At 39.7% G+C, this 12,138-nt stretch overlaps 1 protein-coding gene across 10 annotated transcripts in view; it reads right to left on the bottom strand.

Annotated features, from left to right (window-relative positions):
* Positions 1–12,138, bottom strand: part of LOC140629442 (outer dynein arm-docking complex subunit 2-like) — a 150,382-nt gene that overhangs the window by 124,804 nt on the left and 13,440 nt on the right. The gene's annotated exons all lie outside the window — the stretch shown is intronic.

Genomic DNA, 12,138 nt, shown 5'->3' with positions numbered 1-12,138 from the left:
ACACACTTTACAATTAAAAACATGAGTGTGACACTCAAAGACAGACTAAGGAAGAAATGAAATTACTACAAATTAAACAGTAGCCAGGGGCAGCCCGGGTGGCTCAGCAGTTTAGCGCCGTCTTCAGCCCAGGTTGTGATCCTGGGGACAAGGGATCGAGTCCCATATTGGGCTCCCTGCATGGAGCCTGCTTCTCCCTCTGCCTGTGTCTCTGTCTCTCTGTGTCTCTCTCATGAATGAATAAATAAAATATTTTTAAAAAATTAACAGTAGCCAGGATAGTGGCCCAATAATCCCAAGATTATTATAAGAGATAGGAAAGCTTATTTCTATCAACAAGCAAACTGATTTAAGCAACATTTGCAAATACAAGCCAGCCTGCATTGTAGAGCACGCGTGGCAGTCTTGGAACTCAAGACTGAAACATAAATCACCGTTGTAATTAGGGGCGCCTGGGTGGCTCAGCTGGTGCAGTGTCTGCCTTCTGCTCAGGTCACGATTTCAGGGTCCAGAGATGGAGCCCCAGTGCGGGCTCCCTGCTCAGCGAGGACCCTGCTTCTCCCTCTGCCCCTTACTCAGCTCATGCTCATGTGCACACGTTTGCTCCCTTCTCTCTCTCTCCCTCTCTCTCTCCCTCTCTCTCCCTCTCTCTCTCTCTCTCAAATAAATAAAATCTGTAAGAAAAAATTATTGGTGTAGTTAAATGCACACTTTTCTGGGAAGAGGTACTAACACCAGGGGATTAGACTATAAATTAGGGGTACAGTAAATGGTTTTAACCATCACTATCAATTATAACTGACAACCCAACTGCTACACCAAAGTAGATAATGTAGTAAATTTCATGACACTCATTTACTTTGGAAAATTTTCGAACTGTGGTTAAACAGTGGTGCAACCCCACAATATTTCTGTGCCTTCTCCTCTTCCAGGCACCTGGGAAGAGAACGGCACTTCCCCACCTCCTTGAAGTAAGTTTGGGTCTTATGACTTGCCCTGACCCATAAAAAGAAAGCATCAGGTTTGTCCCTCCCGGGAAGACGCGTTTAAGAGAATCTTACATCTCTTTCCCAAGCTGTCCAATGTTCAAGGGAATGGCACCTCCACCAGCACAATCCTGACAGAGAGGACATGGAGCTGAGCACCCCACCAGTGTGCAATGGACAGAGAGCATGAGCCAGAAATGAACATTTATTCTTGGAATTGTTTGCTGCCAAAGCACAACCTAACCCATCCTGACATACCAGCCATTTGCAAAAATCAATGGTATACTTTGTAAATAATAGGAATCATTTAGTCTAAGTATTTATATTACTATTTACTAGGTACTAATTAATATTGTGTGGTTCAACCCAGTAGTGCCTAAAAATAGAGTCCACTAAAAACATCTGCAATGAATCTGGGTATTTATAAACATGATTTCATGTGTTTATTCACTTGACAACACAGAAATCTGCAAATCGTCTAGTTTTGTCAGTTTCTCAGGTCCTAATACATGGCTATAAAAAATACAAGCTTTCTAAAATTCAGTTCTTGTTTGTTAAATATTATTTATAATATCAAAGTTAATTGTTATTTTCTAACTAGAGACAGCACTAAAGAGGTAAACTAAATGTCACACACAGTGATTGTTAATGCATATTTATATACATGTTTTTTTAAAGCTATCACACATAGTGATGAAAGAAAACATGCAATTCAAAAGCACTGGCCATGGATAATATAAACAACTTTCTACTAAGTTAGGTTTTCATCCATGGTGGTCTATCTTTACACGCTTAAAGGAAATTCTCACTTTCTGGCATATGAGGGGATGTTCATAACATACTCATCAACGACAATGGTTTCCAAAGGTGAAAATAAAAGGGAGTAAGTCCCTTAAAGAACCTATTCTTATACAGAAAATAGTGAATACTGTATTAACTAAAAGGGAATCTGTTCTCAGACTTGGAGTCTATTATAACCCAAGGGTACCTTTAACAGTATTTCATTGCCATATATCTTTTAAAGCTAGCTTCTCCAACTATGTCAATACTTCAACGTCATTAATATTAGTTCCTGGAATCTACTGACCACACTTTGTCAATCTGTAATTTGCATATCACCACTCTGAAATGGATTATTTTCATTTCCAGAGTGAAACAAATGAATGGAAAGGGGAAAAAGTTACCATTTCCAAAGTTTCCTGTGAAGATGGAACAAAAATTAAGTTGCCAAGACAAGTACCATGCCAGTCATTGTTCAAAACCATGGGAAACGTTTACATAAGAGTGTTTCGCAGAATTCTGCAAAGGCTCTGAGTGGATTCACAGACACGCTGTCTTATACTCACACACTCTGGAAAGATACAACGTGATAGAGAGAAAACTTACTTTATGGTTAATTTAGGTGAAGAAATTTTAGGATTAGAAGAATGTGACTGAGAATGAAACTAGACCACTCTCTTGCACCATACACAAAGATAAACTCAAAATGGATGAAAGATCTAAATGTGAGACAAGATTCCATCAAAATCCTAGAGAAGAACACAGGCAACACTCTTTTTGAACTTGGCCACGTAACTTCTTGCAAGATACATCCACGAAGGCAAGAGAAACAAAAGCAAAAATGAACTATTGGGACTTCATCAAGATAAGAAGCTTTTGCACAGCAAAGGATACAGTCGACAAAACTAAAAGACAACCTACAGAATGGGAGAAGATATTTGCAAATGACGTATCAGATAAAGGGCTAGTTTCCAAGATCTATAAAGAACTTATTAAACTCAACATCAAAGAAACAAACAATCCAATCATGAAATGGGCAAAAGACATGAACAGAAATTTTACAGAGGAAGACCTAGACATGGCCAACATGCACATGAGAAAATGCTCTGCATCACTTGCCATCAGGGAAATACGAATCAAAACCACAATGAGATACCACCTGACACCAGTGAGAATGGGGAACATTAACAAGATAGGAAACAACAAATGTTGGAGAGGATGTGGAGAAAGGGGAACCCTCTTACACTGTTGGTGGGAATGTGAACTGGTGCAGCCACTCTGGAAAACAGTGTGGAGGTTCCTCAAAGAGTTAAAAATAGACCTGCCCTACGACCCAGCAATTGCACTGCTGGGGATTTACCCCAAAGATACAGATGCAATGAAACGCCGGGACACCTGCACCCCGATGTTTCTAGCAGCAATGTCCACAATAGCCAAACTGTGGAAGGAGCCTCGGTGTCCATTGACAGATGAATGGATAAAGAAGATGTGGTTTATGTATACAATGGAATATTACTCAGCCATTAGAAATGACCAATACCCACCATTTGCTTCGATGTGGATGGAACTGGAGGGTATTATGCTGAGTGAAATAAGTCAATTGGAGAAGGACAAACATTATATGGTCTCATTCATTTGGGGAATATAAAAAATAGTGAAAGGGAATAAAGGGGAAAGGAGAAAAAAATAAGTGGGAAATATCAGAAAGGGAGACAGACCATGAGAGACTCCTAACTCTGGGAAACGAACTAGGGGTGGTGGAAGGGGAGGTGGGGGGTGGTGGGGGTGACTGGGTGACGGGCACTGAGGGGGGCACTTGATGGGATGAGCACTGGGTGTTATTCTATATGTTGGCAAATTGAACACCAATAAAAAATAAATTTATTAAAAAAAAAGAATGTGACTGAAAAGTCTGAAACACAAAAACAAACAAAAAACCGCCAAGGTGTGCAGGGACAGAAAAGAGGAGATACCATATGGAAGCCAGGAAAAAAAAAAAAAAGGAAGCCAAGAGTCAGTCACTCCCTATTCACACATTCTTGGGAGAAGACAGGCCCACACACAAGAAAGGACAAAGACACACTCTGTGCACATGGATGCCACTCAAAATTAGAGAAAATTAGAAAAATTAGAGGCCTGCTCACACAGGCCTTTCCCCAAATGGCATCTTAGTGGGGTCCCCTGGTCTCCCTTCCTAAAATCTCCACACAGCCCCTCAGCCACTTGAGGTTTCTTGGTGCTTATCACAACCTGTGATGGATACATCATTTGTCTTGTCTATGGTTCAGTCTTTCCTAGTCAAATACCAGCCACAAGGGGGCAAAGACATTTATCTATGTCACTCACTGCTGAATTCCAACTGTCTTAGCACAGGGCTTGCCACAGTAGGTGGCTCCGTAAATATTCGCTGAATGAAGAATGAATGTGTGAACACTGGAATCTCTACCAATTTTAGCTATAATAATATCGCAGCATTGCTTATCACCATTGTGTTTGGAAAATTTCTACTATACAACTATAATTATCTCAAGTCATATATTCAATTAACTAAGATAGGTAAAAGACTTCAAATTAGTTCATAAAAGCCTAGTCATTGAATATAGCAATACAGAGGTGTCTGGGTGGCTGACTTGATTAAGCATCCAACTCTTGATCTTGGCTCAGGTCATGGTCTTTGGGTCATGAGATTGAGCCCCATGTTGGGCTCTGGACTCAGTGTGGAATCTGCTTGAGATTCTCTCTCCTCCTTCTACCCCTCTCCTCTCTCTCTCTCTCTCTAACAAATGTTGGGAAAATAAAGAAAATACTAATATAAACATAGAGGTTCCTATCTTCTGAATATTTAGGATCTAATTCCCAAACAATCCAAGGTTACAGGAATATAGACATTATGATATTCACCAATAAACTGACAATGTTCATACCAGCCCTCATTTAAACATTTCTTCCCACCTAATACATGCCCTCTATGCTGTCATTGGTTTTTACCTTGGATGCCATTAACATGACTGCAAAAATACAGGACTTCACAGGGCTGATGAAAATGATGACGAAGTGATGCTGGTGGTAAACAAGCCTCTGAAAGAGGTCTGCTAGTCAGCAACTGAGAAAAACGTAACATATCTGACAAAACTCCCCACTTTGAAAGGGAACAATCTGAATACCGAACTTTAAAAATGAACAAAAACCAAATACTACTGGAGAAACTAAAGTCTTCAAATATTTTTGTTAAACTGCCCTTTTAACTGGAAAAGCCAAAGTGCTATTATAAAATGTTGGCAGCAATATTATGCCAACAAAGGAAAATTCAGCAGGATACAATGCATCCATGCTAAGAATTAGCAGTTACAACTGTAACCTACAATATTCTTAATTACATTTCAAATGTGGTCACATTTTATATTTCCTGTTCCTACATAAAGTTCTGTTCACTTCCCCCACCATTTTCTTGCTCTTTTCGTACCTGTTTAATGCAGATTAATTGTAACTGGCCTTTTCCTACTATGTATTATTACTAGATAAATGGACCACAGAATAACAACATCAACAGAGAAAGCTAACAGGGTTCTGACCTTCACTGAGAGTGAATCTAGCTATGCCAGAAGTGGAACTGAAAATGCATTTATTTCACAAAAACAACCAAAAAAAAAATAATAAGCCACCCAAACAGTGTCAGAATACAAAGTACAATAATAAGAATTAGGTTTTCTTTATCCTGAGAGCTAATTTCCCCCACCTCCAGGGCTTTGTCATTTAAGAAATTCTGTTATACAGTGTCATGAAGCCACCAAATTTCTCCAATAATTTTTAAATTAAGGACATCGACCTTTTGCCAATAAACTGTTTCCAGAGAAAGCACAAACTAACGCTTTCTAGGATAAAAACTGATAGCCACTAAAAATAGAGATGAAAACAAAATAGACTATACAGGACAACTGGATTCCTACATGCACAAGAATGTAGATTCTTAGATCCCTATCTCACACCATACACAAAAAAATAGCTCAAATTTTAAATCAAGGGGTAAATCCTCATAACCTTGGGTTTGCAAAGAGATTCTTAGATATGCTACCAAGAGCATAAGCAGCACAAGATAAAATGGACACTGATCTTTATAGAAATTAGAACTTTTGTACAAAGGATACTATCAGACAAGTGAAATGATAGCCTACACAAGGGGAAAAAATATTTACAAGGCGAAAATATGATAAGGGTTTAATATCTAAAATATATAAAAAATGCCAAACTCAACAACAAAAAGGCAATCAGATCGCCAAAGACTACCTGAAAACATGCTCAACATCATTAGTCATTAGGGAAATGCAAATCAAAACCACAATGAACTACCACTTCATGCCCACGAGAATGGCTATAATCAAAAATTACTCAGTGTAACAGGTAGTGATGAGGATATGGAGAAATTGGAACCCTCATATAATGCTGGTAGGAATGTAAAATGGTGCAGACTCCACGGAAAACACTTTGATGGTTCCTTCTCACAAGCCTAAACAGAACTACTATATAAGCAGGCATTTCAGCTGCTAAGTGTCTACCCAAAAGAACCGCAATCGGGACTCAAAACAGATAGTTGTACAGCAATGTCCATTGCAGCACCATTCACAATAGCCAAAAGGTGGACACATGCAAGTGTCCATCAACAGACAAATGGACAAACAACATGCAGTGTATACACATAGTGCAATGTTATTCAACCGAGAAAGAGAAGGAGATTCTGATACATGCTACAACATGGACAAACCTTGAAAGCATTGCATGGAGTGGTATAGTTACAAAAGGGCAAGTACTGTATAGTTCCACTTATGTGAACTATGTAAAACAGTTAAAATATAGAGACAAAGCGTAGAATGGTGGTTGCCGGGAGCTGGGGGTGGGCAACAAGGGAAGGTAGCGCTTAACAGCCACAGAGTTTCTGTGTAGAGTGATGAGAAGGTTTTGGAAATAGAGAGTGGTGATGTTTGCACGACATTCTGAATATACCTAATGGCATTACATTGTACGTTAACATGGTAAAAATGGCAAACTTTATACATGTATCTTACCTTAAAGAAAAACTGAAAAATAAAAGCCAACTACATGTACATTATGAAACATTGTACTCCTTACAGCTAAAAGAGAAATCACACCACTGCCATTAAGATTATACAATGAGTCTCAAAATGAAAGACAAAAACTACATAATGAATGAAAATTATTGGCAGAATTGAGAGGACTGTATGAGAGGACTGTTGCACATACAAAGTTCTGTACAATGCCATGAGACACAACATATTCAGCAACTTGTTTACATGGCATTTCTGTAAAGACTAAGATAATAATCTTAGTATGAGAGGACTGTTGCACATACAAAGTTCTGTACAATGCCATGAGACACAACATATTCAGCAACTTGTTTACATGGCATTTCTGTAAAGACTAAGATAATAATCACAATAAGATGATATATTAAACCTTTTTAAATGAAGTTTATTTTTATCTATTTTTAATTCTTTTTCCCTTATTTTTTGTATATTTGTTATTGGGGTTCGATTGGCCAACATATACTACAACACCCGATGCTCATCCCGTCAAGTGCCCCCCTCAGTGCCAGTCACCCTGTCACCCCAACCCCGGCCGACCTCCCCTTCCACCACCCCTTGTTCGTTTCCCAGAGTTAGGTGTCTCTTATGTGCTGTCACCCTCACTGATATTTCCCACTCATTTTCTTTCCTGTCCCCTTGAATCCCTTTCACTAGTTTTTATATTCCCCGAATGAATGAGACCATATGATGTTTGTCCCTCTCCGACTGACTTACTTCACTCAGAATAATATATTAAATCTAACAGACGACAGGGTAACAAATAGAGAATTTGCTTCTGTATCTCCCTCTAGATCTGGTCTAGTCTGATTCACCTGCTTCTTTTGTGTATAAATTTCTGTCACCAATTAACAGTATTTATTGAATACATACAGTACAGTACAGTCACTGCAGCAAAGTCTACTGCTATTACCCACTGTAATAAATAAAGCCATTCATTTGAAAAACTCAACAAAAGGAGAAATGACGGTTGGGCTTTTTGTAATAGCAAGAGCACGCAATGTAGCAGAGTCATTGGCTAACATGTAGTAAGTATGCTAGCAGATATTTACCTTACAAGAAAACTATTAATAGAACAGAAGTGAAAGCCCACCTCTAAGAGCTACTGTGAGAAATGCCACTAAGTGATTTTCCTGTTTAAAAATGAAAAATCCAGGGCAGCCCGGGTGGCTCTGCAGTTTAGCGCCAGCTTCGGTCCAGGGCCTGATCCTGGGGACCGGGGATCGAGTCCGACATCTGGCTCCCTGCTTGGAGTCTGCTTCACCCTCTGCCTGTGTCTCTGCCTCTCTCTCGCTCTGTGTGTCTCTCATGAATAAATAAAATCTTAAAAGTTAAATAAAAATTAAATAAAAATGAAAACCCATTATTACATGAAGACGACTTTTTTTTTTTTTAATTTTTATTTATTTATGATAGTCACAGAGAGAGAGAGAGAGAGGCAGAGACACAGGCAGAGGGAGAAGCAGGCTCCATGCACCGGGAGCCCGACGTGGGATTCGATCCCGGGTCTCCAGGATCGCGCCCTGGGCCAAAGGCAGGCGCTAAACCACTGTGCCACCCAGGGATCCCTGAAGACGACTTTTTGCTTCATTCATAAATACTTGAGGAGCAGTAACAAGGACAAGAACAAGTGTCCTGGTTTAATTTAAGAATGAAGCTCTATGTACTGATCTCCCCCCAACAAAAGTTGTATCCAAATGCCAAATCACACGCTGCTTTCTGTTCACACAGAACAGCTTGCGGTCAGCCACATACCTAATGAGCTTGATTTGCTATGGAAGAGAACTGTAAAAATAAAAACATGATCCATTCAAAACTCCAGAGTATACCTCATTTTGGAAGCCATTTGAAGAAAAAAGAGCAAGTTGAAGATGCTGATTTTCCATGATGAAATACAGTCAACATCAAAAGGGAAAAATAATTCATGTTTTAAATGAAATATGAAAACAAAACATTTGTAGGACATTGGCAAGGCCAATAAAGTCCATTCTAGTTACTTCAAAGGGCTTCTGCAAGTGGCAATATTGCAGTGATATAGTCAAAACCTTTCTTCTTTCGAATCTACTGCTTTAAGAATGGAACTTCATGCTTTTGATGTTGGAAATAAAGGTTAACCAGGTTTCTTAAGATGAGCCTATGGTATAAACAATTTGAATGTTGGCCAAACATTTTTTTCTTTTTTTTTAATAAATTTATTTTTTATTGGTGCTCAATTTGCCACCATACAGAATAACACTCAGTGCTCATCCCATCAAGTAAGTGCCCCCCTCAGTGCCCGCCACCCAGTTACCCCCACCTGCCACCCACCTCCCCTTCAACTACCCCTAGTTCGTTTCCCAGAGTTAGGAGTCTCTCATGGTCTGTCTCCCTTTCTGATATTTCCCACTCATTTTTTCTTTCCCCTTTAATCCCTTTCATTATTTTTTATATTCCCCAAATGAATGAGACCATAAAATGTTTGTCCTTCTCCGATGGACTTATTTCACGCAGCATAATACCCTCCAGGTCCATCCACGTCAAAACAAATGATGGGTATTGGTCATTTCTAATGGCTGAGTAATATTCCATTGTATACATAAACCACATCTTCTTTACCCATTCATCTTTCGATGGACATCGAGGCTCCTTCCACAGTTTAGCTATTGTGGACACCGCTGCTAGAAACATCGAGGTGCAAGTGTCCTGGCGTTTCACTGCATTTGTATCTTTGGGATAAATCCCTAGCAGTGCAATTGCTGGGTCCTAGGGCAGGTCTATTTTTAACTCTTTGAGGAACCTCCACACAGTTTTCCAGGGTGGCTGCACCATTGCACATTCCTACCAACAGTGCAAGAGGGTTCCCTTTCCTCCGCATCCTCTCCAACTTTTGTGGTTTCCTGCCTTGTTAATCTTCCCCATTCTCACTGGTGTGAGGTGGTATCTCATTGTGGTTTTGATTTGTATTTCTCTGATGGCCAGTGATGCGGAGCATTTTCTCATGTGCTTCTTGGCCATGTCTGTGTCTTCCTCTGTGAGATTTCCGTTCATGTCTTTTGCCCGTATCTTGATTGGATTGTTTGTTTCTTTGCTGTTGAGTTTAAGAAGTTCTTTACAGATCTTGGATACTAGGCCTTTAACTGAGATGTCATTTGCCAATATCTTCTCCCATTCTGTAGTTGTCTTTTAGTTTTGTTGACTGTATCTTTTGCTGTGCAAAAGCTTCTTACCTTGATGAAGTCCCCATAGTTCATTTTTGCTTTTGTTTCTCTTGCCTTCATGGATGTATCTTGCAAGAAGTTACTGTGGCCAAGTTCGAAAAGGGAGTTGCCTATGTTTTCCTCTAGGATTTTGATGGATTCTTGTTTCACATTTAGATCTTTCATCATTTTATCTTTGTATATGGTGCAAGAGAGTGGTCTAGTTTCATTCTTCTGCATGTGGATGTCCAATTTTCCAGCACCATTTACTGAAGAGACTGTCTTTTTTCCAGTGGATAGTCTTTCCTCCTTTGTCAAATATTAGTTGACCATAAAGTTGAGGGTCCACTTCTGGATTCTCATTTCTGTTCCATTGATCTATGTGTCTGTTTTTGTGCCAGTACCACACTGTCTTGATGACCACGGCTTTGTAGTACAACCTGAAATCTGGCATTCTGATGCCCATGGCTATGGTTTTCTTTTTTTTTTTTTTTTTTTTTTTTTTTTTTTTTAATTTTCATTTTATTTATGGGAGAGAGAGAGAGAGGCAGAGAAGAGGGAGAAGCAGGTTTCATGCACCGGGATGCCCGATGTGGGATTCGATCCCAGGTCTCCAGGATCACGCCCTGGGCCAAAGGCAGGCGCCAAACCGCTGCGCCACCCAGGGATCCCGGTTTTCTTTTTTAATATTCCCCTGGCTATTCGGGGTTTTTTCAGATTCCACACAAATCTTATAATAATTTGTTCCAACTCTCTGAAGAAGTCCATGGCATTTTGATAGGGATTGTATTAAACGTGTAAATTGGGATCCCTGGGTGGCGCAGCAGTTTAGCACCTGCCTTTGGCCCAGGGCATGATCCTGGAGACCCGGGATCGGGCTCCCGGTGCATGGAGCCTGCTTCTCCCTCTGCCTGTGTCTTTGCCTCTCTCTCTCTCTCTGTGTGACTATCATAAGTAAATAAAAATTAAAAAATAAATAAAAATAAATAAAAATAAATGTGTAAATTGCCTTGGGTGATCACTGACATTTTCACAATATTAATTCTTCCAATCCTTGAGCATGGAGTATTTTTCCATCACTTTGTGTCTTCCTCACTTTCTTTCAGAAGTGTTCTGTAGTTTTTAGGGTATACATCCTTTACCTATTTGGTTAGGTTTATTCCTAGGCATCTTATGCTTTTGGGTGCAATTGTAAAAGGGATTGACTCCGTAATTTCTCTTTCTTCAGTCTCATTGTTAGTGTACAGAAATGCCACTGAATTCTGGGCATTGATTTTGTATCCTGCCACACTTGGGCCGAACATTTTTAAAAGAATTAAACAGAACTTATTTAAAAGAAAAAAAGTTATGTATGTATTGAAGTCTTTAAAAGAGCCAGAGGAAAAAAACATGCTTTGAAAGATTACTTCAAAACAGAGATCCTGACAGCTGACCTCTAACTAGAAATTTTAGGAATAATCATTTCATCATCTTTCACTATACTGAAATATAAATAGATAGATGATAGATAGATAGATAGATAGATAGATAGATAGATACACAGATAGATAACAAGAGCCTACCTAGCATTCTTTGCTTACTAAAAATGCCATTCAAGGGGGATCCCTGGGTGGCGCAGCGGTTTGGCGCCTACCTTTGGCCCAGGGCGCAATCCTGGAGACCCGGGATCGAGTCCCACGTCGGGCTCCCGGTGCATGGAGCCTGCTTCTCCCTCTGCCTGTGTCTCTGCCTCTCTCTCTCTCTCTCTGTGACTATCATAAATAAATAAAATTAAGACAAAAAAAAAAGATTTAAAAATGCCATTCAAGAAGACGCAGGTGGCCTGGGTCGAGGTCCTGGGATCAAGTCCCTTGTTGGGCTCCCTGCTTGGAGCCTGCTTCTCCCTCTGCCTGTGTGTCTGCCTCTCTCACGACTAAATAAATAAAATCCAAAAAAAAAAAAAAATAACAGAGGCAAACAGGGAGATCATTCAAGATAGTCACATAAAAACTTCTGAAATCCTTTCCCTCAACAGACACAATATATCTACAGCTACATATAAAACAATTATCTCTGAGCAGGACAGCTACTCCACAACGAAGAATTAAACAGACAGGGAGG

Source organism: Canis lupus, assembly GCF_048164855.1.
Source record: "Canis lupus baileyi chromosome 5 unlocalized genomic scaffold, mCanLup2.hap1 SUPER_5_unloc_5, whole genome shotgun sequence".
NCBI lineage: Eukaryota > Metazoa > Chordata > Mammalia > Carnivora > Canidae > Canis > Canis lupus.
Note: the sequence above shows the minus strand (reverse complement) of the source record. Positions and strands in the feature narration are given on the sequence as shown.